Source organism: Heptranchias perlo, unplaced genomic scaffold (assembly GCF_035084215.1).
Source record: "Heptranchias perlo isolate sHepPer1 unplaced genomic scaffold, sHepPer1.hap1 HAP1_SCAFFOLD_214, whole genome shotgun sequence".
NCBI lineage: Eukaryota > Metazoa > Chordata > Chondrichthyes > Hexanchiformes > Hexanchidae > Heptranchias > Heptranchias perlo.
The window spans coordinates 204,222-216,705 of record NW_027139228.1 but is presented as its reverse complement, the minus strand read 5'-3'; the positions used below and the strand labels follow the sequence as shown (position 1 = coordinate 216,705).

The following is a 12,484-nucleotide window of genomic DNA, read 5'->3' as shown; positions in this document are numbered from 1 at the left end:
GTACACATTCTCAACACATTCTCAACATAGTCTGTACACATTCTCAACACATTCTCAACATAGTCAGTACAGATTCTCAACACATTCTCAACACTTTCTCAACATAGTCTGTACACATTCTCAACACATTCTCAACATAGTCTGTACACATTCTCAACACATTCTCAACAAATTCTGAACATAGTCTGTACACATTCTCAACACATTCTCAATACATTCTCAACATAGTCTGTACACATTCTCAACACATTCTCAACATAGTCTGGACACATTCTCAACACATTCTCAACATAGACTGTACACATTCTCAACACATTCTCAACACATTCTCAACAAAGTCTGGACACATTCTCAACACATTCTCAACATAGTCTGTACACATTCTCAACACATTCCCAACACATTCTCAACATAGTCTGTACGCATTCTCAACACATTCTCAACATAGTCTGTACACATTCTCAACACATTCTCAACATAGTCTGTACACATTCTCAATACATTCTCAACATAGTCTGTACACATTCTCAACACATTCTCAATATATTCTCAACATAGACTGTACACATTCTCAACACATTCTCAACACATTCTCAACATAGTCTGTACACATTCTCAACACATTCCCAACACATTCTCAACATAGTCTGTACACATTCTCAACACATTCTCAACATAGTCTGTACACATTCTCAACACATTCCCAACACATTCTCAACATAGTCTTTACACATTCTCAACACATTCTCAACATAGTCTGTACACATTCTCAACACATTCTCAACATAGTCTGTACACATTCTCAACACATTCTCAACACATTCTCAACATAGTCTGTACACATTCTCAACACATTCTCAACACATTCTCAACATAGTCTGTACACATTCTCAACACATTCTCAACATAGTCTGTACACATTCTCAACACATTCTCAACACATTCTCAACATAGTCTGTACACATTCTCAACACATTCTCAACACATTCTCAACATAGTCTGTACACATTCTCAACACATTCTCAACACATTCTCAACATAGTCTGTACACATTCTCAACACATTCTCAACATAGTCTGTACACATTCTCAACACATTCTCAACACATTCTCAACATAGTCTGTACACATTCTCAACACATTCTCAATACATTCTCAACATAGTCTGTACACATTCTCAACACATTCTCAACATAGTCTGTACACATTCTCAACACATTCTCAACACATTCTCAACATAGTCTGTACACATTCTCAACACATTCTCAACATAGTCTGTACACATTCTCAACACATTCTCAACACATTCTCAACATAGTCTGTACACATTCTCAACACATTCTCAATACATTCTCAACATAGTCTGTACACATTCTCAATACATTCTCAACATAGTCTGTACACATTCTCAATACATTCTCAACATAGTCTGTACACATTCTCAACACATTCTCAATACATTCTCAACATAGTCCGTACACATTCTCAACACATTCTCAACACATTCTCAATACATTCTCAACATAGTCTGTACACATTCTCAACACATTCTCAATACATTCTCAACATAGTCTGTACACATTCTCAATACATTCTCAACATAGTCTGTACACATTCTCAACACATTCACAACAGAGTCTGTACACATTCTCAACACATTCTCAACATAGTCTGTACACATTCTCAACACATTCTCAACACATTCTCAACATAGTCTGTACACATTCTTAACACATTCTCAACACATTCTCAACATAGTCTGTACACATTCTCAACACATTCTCAACACATTCTCAACATAGTCTGTACACATTCTCAACACATTCTCAACGTAGTCTGTACACATTCTCAACACATTCTCAACATAGTCTGTACACATTCTCAACACATTCTCAACATAGTCTGTACACATTCTCAACACATTCTCAACACATTCTCAACATAGTCTGTACAAATTCTCAACACATTCACAACATAGTCTGTACACATTCGCAACACATTCTCAACACATTCTCAACACATTCTCAACATCGTCTGTACACATTCTCAACACATTCTCAATACATTCTCAAAATAGACTGTACACATTCTCAACACATTCTCAACATAGTCTGTACACATTCTCAACACATTCTCAATACATTCTCAACATAATCTGTACACATTCTCAATACATTCTCAACATAGACTGTACACATTCTCAACACATTCTCAACATAGTCTGTACACATTCTCAACACATTCTCAACATAGTCTGTACACATTCTCAACACATTCTCAACACATTCTCAACATGGTCTGCACACATTCTCAACACATTCTCAACATAGTCTGTACACATTCTCAACACATTCTCAACACATTCTCAACATCGTCTGTACACATTCTCAACACATTCTCAACATAGTCTGTACACATTCTCAACACATTCTCAACATAGTCAGTACAGATTCTCAACACATTCTCAACACTTTCTCAACATAGTCTGTACACATTCTCAACACATTCTCAACATAGTCTGTACACATTCTCAACACATTCTCAACAAATTCTGAACATAGTCTGTACACATTCTCAACACATTCTCAATACATTCTCAACATAGTCTGTACACATTCTCAACACATTCTCAACACATTCACAACATAGTCTGTACACATTCTCAACACATTCTCAACATAGTCTGTACACATTCTCAACACATTCTCAACACATTCTCAACATAGTCTGGACACATTCTCAACACATTCTCAACATAGTCTGTACACATTCTCAACACATTCTCAACATAGTCTGTACACATTCTCAACACATTCTCAAATCATTCTCAACATAGTCTGTACACATTCTCAACACATTCTCAAGACATTCTCAACATAGTCTGTACACATTCGCAACACATTCTCAACATAGTCTGTACACATTCTCAACACATTCTCAACACATTCTCAACACATTCTCAACATAGTCTGTACACATTCTCAACACATTCTCAACACATTCTCAACATAGTCTGTACACATTCTCAACACATTCTCAATACATTCTCAACATAGTCTGTACACATTCTCAACACATTCTCAACATAGTCTGTACACATTCTCAACACATTCTCAACACATTCTCAACATAGTCTGTACACATTCTCAACACATTCTCAACATAGTCTGTGCACATTCTCAACACATTCTCAACATAGTCTGTACGCATTCTCAACACATTCTCAACACATTCTCAACATAATCTGTACACATTCTCAACATAGTCTGTACACATTCTGAACACATTCTCAACATAGTCTGCACACATTCTCAACACATTCTCAACATAGTCTGTACACATTCTGAACACATTCTCAACATAGTCTGTACACATTCTCAACACATTCTCAACACATTCTCAACATAGTCTGTACACATTCTCAACACATTCTCAACACATTCTCAACATAGTCTGTACACATTCTCAACACATTCTCAACAGAGTCTGTACACATTCTCAACACATTCTCAATACATTCTCAACATAGTGTTTAAACATTCTCAACACATTCTCAATACATTCTCAACATAGTCTGTACACATTCTCAACACATTCTCAATACATTCTCAACATAGTCTGTACGCATTCTCAACACATTCTCAACATAGTTTCTATACATTCTCAACACATTCTCAACACATTCTCAACATAGTGTGTACACATTGTCAACACATTCTCAACACATTCTCAAAATAGTCTGTACACATTCTCAACACATTCTCAACATAGTCTGGACACATTCTCAACACATTCTCAACATAGACTGTACACATTCTCAACACATTCTCAACACATTCTCAACAAAGTCTGGACACATTCTCAACACATTCTCAACATAGTCTGTACACATTCTCAACACATTCCCAACACATTCTCAACATAGTCTGTACGCATTCTCAACACATTCTCAACATAGTCTGTCCACATTCTCAACACATTCTCAACATAGTCTGTACACATTCTCAATACATTCTCAACATAGTCTGTACACATTCTCAACACATTCTCAATATATTCTCAACATAGACTGTACACATTCTCAACACATTCTCAACACATTCTCAACATAGCCTGTACACATTCTCAACACATTCTCAACATAGTCTGTACACATTCTCAACACATTCTCAACATAGTCTGTACACATTCTCAACACATTCTCAACACATTCTCAATATAGTCTGTACACATTCTCAACACATTCTCAACACATTCTCAACATAGTCTGTACACATTCTCAACACATTCTCAACATAGTCTGTACACATTCTCAACACATTCTCAACACATTCTCAACATAGTCTGTACACATTCTCAACACATTCTCAACATCGTCTGTACACATTCTCAACACATTCTCAACACATTCTCAACATAGTCTGTACACATTCTCAACACATTCTCAATACATTCTCAACATAGTCTGTACACATTCTCAACACATTCTCAATATAGTCTGTACACATTCTCAACACATTCTCAACACATTCTCAACATAGTCTGTACACATTCTCAACACATTCTCAACATAGTCTGTACACATTCTCAATACATTCTCAAAATAGTCTGTACACATTCTCAACACATTCTCAATACATTCTCAACATAGACTGTACACATTCTCAACACATTCTCAACATAGTCTGTACACATTCTCAACACATTCTCAACACATTCTCAACATAGTCTGTACACATTCTCAACACATTCTCAACATAGTCTGTACACATTCTCAACACATTCTCAACACATTCTCAACATAGTCTGTACACATTCTTAACACATTCTCAATATATTCTCAACATAGACTGTACACATTCTCAACACATTCTCAACACATTCTCAACATAGTCTGTACACATTCACAACACATTCTCAACATAGTCTGTACACATTCTCAACACATTCTCAACATAGTCTGTACACATTCTCAACACATTCTCAACACATTCTCAACATAGTCTGTACACATTCTCAACACATTCTCAACACTTTCTCAACATAGTCTGTACACATTCTCAACACATTCTCAACATAGTCTGTACACATTCTCAACACATTCTCAACACATTCTCAACATAGTCTGTACACATTCTCAACACATTCTCAACATAGTCTGTACACATTCTCAACACATTTTCAACACATTCTCAACATAGTCTGTACACATTCTCAACACATTCTCAATACATTCTCAACATAGTCTGTACACATTCTCAACACATTCTCAACATAGTCTGTACACATTCTCAACACATTCTCAACACATTCTCAACATAGTCTGTACACATTCTCAACACATTCTCAACATAGTCTGTACACATTCTCAATACATTCTCAACATAGTCTGTACACATTCTCAACACATTCTCAATACATTCTCAACATAGACTGTACACATTCTCAACACATTCTCAACATAGTCTGTACACATTCTCAACACATTCTCAACACATTCTCAACATAGTCTGTACACATTCTCAACACATTCTCAACATAGTCTGTACACATTCTCAACACATTCTCAACACATTCTCAACATAGTCTGTACACATTCTTAACACATTCTCAACACATTCTCAACATAGACTGTACACATTCTCAACACATTCTCAACATAGTCTGTACACATTCCCAACACACTCTCAACATAGTCTGTACACATTCTCAACACATTCCAAACACATTCTCAACATAGTCTGTACACATTCTCAACACATTCTCAACGTAGTCTGTACACATTCTCAACACATTCTCAACACATTCTCAACATAGTCTGTAAACATTCTCAACACATTCTCAACATAGTCTGTACACATTCTCAACACATTCTCAACACATTCTCAACATAGTCTGTACACATTCTCAACACAGTCTCAACATAGTCTGTACACATTCGCAACACATTCTCAACACATTCTCAACATAGTCTGTACACATTCTCAATACATTCTCAATACATTCTCAAAATAGTCTGTACACATTCTCAACACATTCTCAACATAGTCTGTACACATTCTCAACACATTCTCAATACATTCTCAACATAATCTGTACACATTCTCAATACATTCTCAACATAGACTGTACACATTCTCAACACATTCTCAACATAGTCTGTACACATTCTCAACACATTCTCAACATAGTCTGTACACATTCTCAACACATTCTCAACACATTCTCAACATGGTCTGCACACATTCTCAACACATTCTCAACATAGTCTGTACACATTCTCAACACATTCTCAACATCGTCTGTACACATTCTCAACACATTCTCAATACATTCTCAACATAGTCTGTACACATTCTCAACACATACTCAACACATTCTCAACATAGTCTGTACACATTCTCAACACATTCTCAACATAGTCTGTGCACATTCTCAACACATTCTCAACACATTCTCAACATAGTCTGTACACATTCTCAACACATTCTCAACATAGTCTGTACACATTCTCAACACATTCTCAACATAGTCTGTACACATTCTCAACACATTCTCAAATCATTCTCAACATGGTCTGTACACATTCTCAACACATTCTCAACACATTCTCAACATAGTCTGTACACATTCTCAACACATTCTCAACATAGTCTGTACACATTCTCAACACATTCTCAACACATTCTCAACACATTCTCAACAGAGTCTGTGCACATTCTCAACACATTCTCAACACATTCTCAACATAGTCTGTACACATTCTCAACACATTCTCAATACATTCTCAACATAGTCTTTACACATTCTCAATACATTCTCAACATAGACTGTACACATTCTCAACACATTCTCAACATAGTCTGTACACATTCTCAACACATTCTCAACACATTCTCAACATAGTCTGTACACATTCTCAACACATTCTCAACAAAGTCTGTACACATTCTCAACACATTCTCAACACATTCTCAACATAGTCTGTACACATTCTCAACACATTCTCAACACATCCTCAACATAGACTGTACACATTCTCAACACATTCTGAACATAGTCTGTACACATTCTCAACACATTCTCAACATAGTCTGTACACATTCCCAACACATTCTCAACATAGTCTGTACACATTCTCAACACATTCTCAACACATTCTCAACATAGTCTGTACACATTCTCAACACATTCTCAACATAGTCTGTACACATTCTCAACACATTCTCAACACATTCTCAACACAGTCTGTACACATTCTCAACACATTCTCAACATAGTCTGTACACATTCTCAACACATTCTCAACACATTCTCAACATCGTCTGTACACATTCTCAACACATTCTCAACATAGTCTGTACACATTCTCAACACATTCTCAAAACATTCTCAACATAGTCTGTACACATTCTCAACACATTCTCAATACATTCTCAAAATAGTCTGTACACATTCTCAACACATTCTCAACATAGTCTGTACACATTCTCAACACATTCTCAATACATTCTCAACATAGTCTGTACACATTCTCAATACATTCTCAACATAGACTGTACACATTCTCAACACATACTCAACACATTCTCAACATAGTCTGTACACATTCTCAACACATTCTCAACATAGTCTGTACACATTCTCAACACATTCTCAACACATTCTCAACATGGTCTGTACACATTCTCAACACATTCTCAACATAGTCTGTACACATTCTCAACACATTCTCAACATAGTCTGTACACATTCTCAACACATTCTCAACACATTCTCAACATAGTCTGTACACATTCTCAACACATTCTCAACATAGTCTGTACACATTCTCAACACATTCTCAATACATTTTCAACATAGTCTGTACACATTCTCAACACATTCTCAACACATTCTCAACATAGTCTGTACACATTCTCAACACATTCTCAACATAGTCTGTACACATTCTCAACACATTCTCAACACATTCTCAACATAGTCTGTACACATTCTCAACACATTCTCAACATAGTCTGTACACATTCTCAACACATTCTCAACACATTCTCAACATGGTCTGTACACATTCTCAACATAGTCTGTACACATTCTCAACACTTTCTCAACATAGTCTGTACACATTCTCAACACATTCTCAACACATTCTCAACATAGTCTGTACACATTCTCAACACATTCTCAACACATTCTCAACATAGTCTGTACACATTCTCAACACATTCTCAACATAGTCTGTACACATTCTCAACATAGTTTGTACACATTCTCAACACATTCTCAATACATTCTCAACATAGTCTGTACACATTCTCAACACATTCTCAATACATTTTCAACATAGTCTGTACACATTCTCAACACATTCTCAACATAGTCTGTACACATTCTCAACACATTCTCAACATAGTCTGTACACATTCTCAATACATTCTCAACATAGTCTGTACACATTCTCAACACATTCTCAATACATTCTCAACATAGTCTGTACACATTCTCAACACATTCTCAACATAGTCTGTACACATTCTCAACACATTCTCAACACATTCTCAACATAGTCTGTACACATTCTCAACACATTCTCTACATAGTCTGTACACATTCTCAACACATTCTCAATACATTCTCAACATAGTCTGTACATATTCTCAACACATTCTCAACATAGTCTGTACACATTCTCTACACATTCTCAACATAGTCCGTACACATTCTCAACACATTCTCAATACATTCTCAACATAGTCTGTACACATTCTCAACACATTCTCTACATTGTCTGTACACATTCTCAACACATTCTCAATACATTCTCAACATAGTCTGTACACATTCTCAATACATTACCTACATAGTCTGTACACATGCTCAACACATTCTCAATACATTCTCAACATAGTCTGTACACATTCTCAACACATTCTCAACATAGTCTGTACACATTCCCAACACATTCTCAACACATTCTCGATGTCCTGGAGAGACGGAACGGAAAGCTCACTTCTTTACTTCTAAAGTACCTGCTTGTTCATGTCTGAAGTATATTTCACACTGTGGGGGTGTAGCTCAGTGGAAGAGCGCATGCTTTGCATGTATGAGGTCCTGGGTTCAATCCCCAGTATCTCCAAACAAGTGAAGCTTGAAATTTTGGATTCAATTGTGAAAATATCCTCTGAGACTCACCTCACATTTACACACAAGGAGAGGCAAGAGTTTTTTATCTCGCAAAAAACTGAACGCTCCGCACAGAATATAATTCAATGGTCGAGCGCCCAAGACGTTTGAATGGCTCCCCTCTCATGGTTGCACAGCATGGCAAGAGATGGATCATTTCCAGTTTCACAGATTGGGCGGAAGCTTCGGACAGGCGTTTCGACCACAAAGAGATCAGAATCGTCTGGGTGTTGGGAGGTTCTTCTTTTCCCGGAGAGTACTGAGTCTCTGGAATGCATTCCCGGCTGGTGTGGTGTGTGTGACTCTCTCTCCGCCTTCTCGAGGGATCTGGACTGGTTCTTGACTGGGGCAGAGATCGCATCATATAGAAGGTGAGTGGTTTTACAATAACCTGCACATGGCCAGTGTGAGGCACTGAAATCGATTCGATCGCCTGAGGGAGTCGGGGAGGAATTTCCCAGAATTTCCCCTCCTTATTTGCCCTGGACTTTTTCTGGTTTGTAACTGCTCCCAGGAGATTCCATGTTTCCGGTGGGTGGGGCGGGTGGTGTGTGTAGGAAGTGTCCAGTCACGATGCTCCAGGCATGTGGGGCAGGATTGATGAACCAACTGGTCTTTTCCTGCCCGTCATGTCCGACTGTAGCCCCAGATCGACAAGGTGTTTTTAGTGAAGTGATCTTTAAACACAAAACCGCACCTGGGGCAGGACCTGCGTCCGTCTATAGCGAAATGAGACTCAATGCTCTCCCCGCCTCACCTTGCCCTCCTCTGAAGCTCAGGGACTCGAAATATTCTCGCCGGCCTCTGCTACAATGTGCCTGAGTATTTCTGGTCCCGTCCAACCGAAAGCAAAGTGACTGATAACGGGAGCGTTCGAAAAATGCGCCTTGAGATAGGAAGGATGGTTACAGCACAGCCCGAGGAGTCTCTCCACCTCTCCCAGCCTTTCTTCTCAACTCCCCCTTTCTCATTACTCTGAGTGCCGAGGCCTGGTTTATTCTGTTCACCCACAGTTCTATCAGGTCCGCAAACTCCATGTTTAATTGTCGGGATGGAGCAGAAAAGGAGTTGATATGAAGCCCAGTGTACAAAGAGTCAGCACTCAACACACCAGCCGGAAATGCATTCCAGAGACTTACTACTCCCTGGGAAATGAAAAACCACGTAACATCCAGACTATTCTTACCTCTGTGTAGTCTAAACGCCTGTTCCCTGCTCCTCCCCAATCTGTGAAACTGGAAATAATCTGATATTGTGCACATCCACCATGGGTGGTCTCATAAAATGAGGACAATCAGTTCTTCTTTCCTTGGTTATAGGTTTGTGCAATCTGGGGATGTAGCTCAGTGGTAGAGCGCATGTTTCGCATGTATGAGGTCCTGGGTTCACATTCCCAACATCTCTATGAATACTTTATCACCAGAATTAAGCACGGAAAGTTGAATGACGCTTTCTGATCGCAGCGATTTCCAACTTCTGAGGCTCCAGAAGCATTAAATTGTCCCGGAGCGGGACTTCATCTCACGGTCCCCTCAACAGCTCAGCTCAGAGCAGCCGCCGACTGAGGGGAATGTGTGACGGTGCAATATCGAGCGAGCAGTCCCAGCTCTTGTTCCTGTTTGACGCTCTGTCATTCTTCCATCTCACTTTATGATTCAGAGGTTGGATTTCAGCCTCGTCACTGACCATTAGCAATTATATTTTTTTATTTCCGCAGACTTTTTTTTTGGAAAGTTCATAGTAAAGAGGAGCAGAAACCCCGTGAACTGAAGCAGAGGTTGAACATTGTGAGCACGCGGGACCGCTGGGCATCTCGATATCCTGGAGAGACGGAGTAGAAAGCTCAGGTCGTTACTTCTAAAGTGCCTGCTTGTTTACTTCTCAAGTGACTCCTTTGCCGTGGGGATGTAGCTCAGTGGAAGAGCGCATGCTTTGCATGTATGAGGTCCTGGGTTCAGTCCCCAGCATCTCCAAACAAGTTAAGCTTCAAATTTTGGATTCAACTGTGAAAATATCCTCTGAGACCCGCCTCACATTTACACACAAGAGGCAAGAGTTTCTTTGCATCGTGAAAAACTGAACGCTCCGCACAGAATATAATTCAATGGTCGAGCGCCCAAGACGTTGATGTGGCTCCCCTCTCATGGTTGCACAGCATGGCAAGAGATGGATCGTTTCCAATTTCACAGTCCTGAGTCTCTGGAATGCATTCCCGGCTGGTGTGGTGTGTGTGACTCTCTCTCCGCCTTCTCGAGGGATCTGGACTGGTTCTTGACTGGGGCAGAGATCGCATCATAAAAGGAGAGTGGTTTTACAGTTAACCGACACATGGCCAGTGTGATCCACTGAAATCGATTCGATCGCCTGAGGGAGTCGGGGAGGAATTTCCCAGAATTTCCCCTCCTTATTTGCCCTGGACTTTTTCTGGTTTGTAACCGCTCCCAGGAGATTCCATGTTTCCGGTGGGTGGGGCGGGTGGTGTGTGTAGGAAGCGTCCAGTCACGATGCTCCAGGCATGTGGGGCAGGATTGATGAACCAACAGGTCATTTCCTGCCCGTCATGTCCGTCTGTAACCCCAGATCGTCACGGTGTTTTTAGTGACGTGATCTTTAAACACAAACCCACACCTGGGGCAAGTTCTGCGTCCTTTCATAGTGAAATGAGACTCAATGCTCTCCCCGCCTCACCTTGCACTCCTCTGAAGCTCAAGAACTCGAAATATTCCTGCTGGCCTCTGCTACAATGTTCCTGAGCATTTCCAGTCCTGTCCAACCCTCAGCCTCGTGACTGATAACGGGAGCGTTCGAAGAACGGCGACCTGAATCAGAAATAATGGTCAGCACAGCCCGAGGAGACTCTCCCCCTCTCCCAGACGTTATTCTCAACGCTCCCTTTCTCATTTCTCTGAGTGGCGAGACCTGGTTTCTTCTGTTCACCCACAGTTGCATCAGGTCCGCGTACCTCAGGTATAGTTGTCTGCTTGGAGTACAAAAGGAGATGCTTTTCAGCCCAGTAAATCCTCGGGGTGGCCTGAGGAAAGTGAGGCACTCAATCCTTTTATTCTTGGTTAGAGGTCTTCATTATCTGGTGGTGGAGTTCAGTGATAGACCGCATGCTTCGCGTGTATGAGCTCTCGGGATCTATCCCCAAGCAATTCAGGTTTCAAATTTTGAATTCCGGTCAGTCGGCGGCTGCTATGAGCTGAGCTGCTGAGGGGACCATGAGATGAAGTCCTGCTCCGGGACAATTGAATATTTGTCTCAGAAGTTGGAACTCGCTTCCCTCTGAAAACACGATTCGT

At 39.8% G+C, this 12,484-nt stretch overlaps 2 non-coding genes across 2 annotated transcripts; both read left to right on the top strand.

Moving 5' to 3' along the window:
- The first annotated feature begins 9,063 nt into the window (after positions 1 to 9,063).
- Positions 9,064 to 9,135, top strand: trnaa-ugc (transfer RNA alanine (anticodon UGC)). Its single transcript has one exon. It is a non-coding gene; the product is annotated as a tRNA-Ala (tRNA).
- A 1,948-nt stretch (positions 9,136 to 11,083) lies between these two features.
- trnaa-ugc (transfer RNA alanine (anticodon UGC)) lies at positions 11,084 to 11,155 on the top strand. Its single transcript has one exon. It is a non-coding gene; the product is annotated as a tRNA-Ala (tRNA).
- Positions 11,156 to 12,484: the final 1,329 nt, after the last annotated feature.